At 35.2% G+C, this 2,500-nt stretch overlaps 1 pseudogene; it reads left to right on the forward strand.

The window, feature by feature from the left end:
* LOC137638753 (nephrin-like) overlaps positions 1–1,681 on the forward strand; it is a 748,229-nt pseudogene extending 746,548 nt beyond the window's left edge.
* The last annotated feature ends 819 nt before the right edge of the window (positions 1,682–2,500 follow it).

Raw genomic sequence — 2,500 nt, forward strand, 5'->3', positions numbered from 1 at the left:
TACAGCCGCGATAACTGTTTGTGGTCCATTTCTGTAGAGTCAGTGTTTGTACTTACATCTTCCAGTCATTGTTGTCGTACATCATATAGTGAATTTAAATACATAAAATCGAATACCTTCAAAACTCTAATAATTACTTATGTTTTCATCAATTCACTGGATATTTCATGACGTCAATTCGTTTAGTTTTACAGCTGCAATAACTATGTTTGTCATCCATTTTTGTGAGAGTTAGTGTTTGTACTTACATCTTGCAGTTATTGTTGTCGTACATCATATAGTGAATTTAATTACATTAAATCGGATACCTTTACAAGTGTAATAATTACTTGTTTTCATCAATTTACTGGGCATTTCATTACGTCAATTCTATTAGTTTTACAGTCGCAATAACTCTGTTTGTCGTCCATTTTATAAGCCAGTGTTTGTACTTACATCTTCCAGTCCAACCCTGGGTCGTCCAATTGATCTAATGGGTTTTTGTGGTTTAATGTCTTTCCAGGTGATGGGTCAGTGTGGTGTGGAAGGCAGTGCCCAGTCGGCAACTAATGGAAGCGGAGGAGGAGGTCTTGGAGGAGGAGGAGGGGGGATGGGAAGCAGCCTCGGGGGAGGTGGAGGGGGAGGAAGTGTAGGAGGTAGTAGGGGTCTCTACCTCGATCCAGGAAGTCCTCAACATCTGGCCCACGACGAGAGCTTCGTATAACTCGGTTCTGCGTCACACTTAACCTCCGCCTCTATACTCCACCTCCCTTCCTCTCCCTTATCACCTCCGCCACATACGCACACGACGTCTTGATCCTCCTCCCCCTCCCCCCCCCCCCTCCTCCTCCTTTCCTCTCTCCCTTCCTTCTTGCATTTCCATTTCTACCTCTTCCTCGACCTATTTCCCCCCATCTCCCTCACGCCCTTTTGTACACATTCACCCAACTAGTTCGTAAATAGTCTTTATATCAGTGGATGAGTGGTCCTCTTTTCTGAGAAAGCACTTATATACATAAATACATACGACGTGTTTAATCGTTTTTTGAGTAATCGTGTGTTATTAGAAAAAAATGAAGCGCACACAATACGTTTTTTACGATAAACGTACAAAGACATGAATGGAAAACGCATTGTTAGAAACTTACTCCAATTGTCCGGAAAAAACGAGTTATCCGGAAGAAACGAGTTATCGACTGGATTGTATCAAAGGACTGGCAAGGGTTCGAGTTCATGACGAAGAATGTATTATAGTTTAGATCATTTTGAAAATTATCATATTTCTCGAATATGGAAAATTTCCCCCTTATAGTGTTGGTCATAATAGCGTGTCTCCATCTCGGAAACTCATATTTTTATAACGGTTTTTATCGAGAATTCTGGCAGAATAAGAAAATGAAATATATCCCTTCTCGTTTGTCCCTCTGCCATAATCGAAAGGTACTCTGAGACAACACGCCTCAGTAGAGAAAAGGAAAAAATATATAGGTGACTTCTATTGTGTATAATTTCCTCAATGTGGTTGAATATCCTCGCCCGAATGATTTCATATAACAAGTAAGGTCTTGAACAGTGGAAATGTGTCTTGAAGGGAGTTGCAGTTGGTGTAGTAATGTTGGGCCTCTTTCAACGGCCTGACTGAATATTCAATTGGTTGTACGAAGGAAGTATTTCGTTGCTAGTGTTTTGAGTATATTTATTTATGAATTGATATATATATATATATATATATATATATATATATATATATATATATATATATATATATGTATGTATGTATATATATACATGTATATATATATATATATATATATATATATATATATATATATATATATATATGTATGTATGTATGTATGTATGTATGTATATATACATGTATATATATATATATATATATATATATATATATATATATATATATATATATATATATATATATGCATGTATGTATGTGTATACAGTATATACATATACGGTGTATATGAATATACATATATAAATTATGAGTGCTGGATATTTACAGTGGTGCTTCATTGCACTTTAGAGAAACAATTAAGTGTTGTGACCTGAAAAAAAAATTGTATATAAACCAAAAAAAAATATTCTTTTTTCTGTACACGATGCCTTGAAGAATCTGAATTAGTTCGTCATAGTTTTTATATTGATTCTGAGGTATGTACACATATCAGTCAAGCATTGTATAAAATGATAAAAAAAATAATCAGTGTTGGAGAGAGAGGAATGGTCTTAGGTTTATATAAATTTATGAAAAAAAGGTGTGTTTGTGTCTCATGTGCACATTTTTATGTGTGTATACATAAAACTGGGTGTGTAAGTTTTTTGCAAAATCAATGTCCCTTCACTTGCTGAATGGCATGTGAGGGTCATTTTTATTAGCATGTTTATGAGTACACATGACTGTTGTCGACTCGTTTATAGCATAATTTCCATGTGTCATGAATCTATTTGTATTTTACGAAACGGTGGAAACGAACCCGCATTTCATGAAACTTTTTTT

The sequence above is a fragment of the Palaemon carinicauda genome, chromosome 3, assembly GCF_036898095.1.
Source record: "Palaemon carinicauda isolate YSFRI2023 chromosome 3, ASM3689809v2, whole genome shotgun sequence".
Classification (NCBI taxonomy): domain Eukaryota; kingdom Metazoa; phylum Arthropoda; class Malacostraca; order Decapoda; family Palaemonidae; genus Palaemon; species Palaemon carinicauda.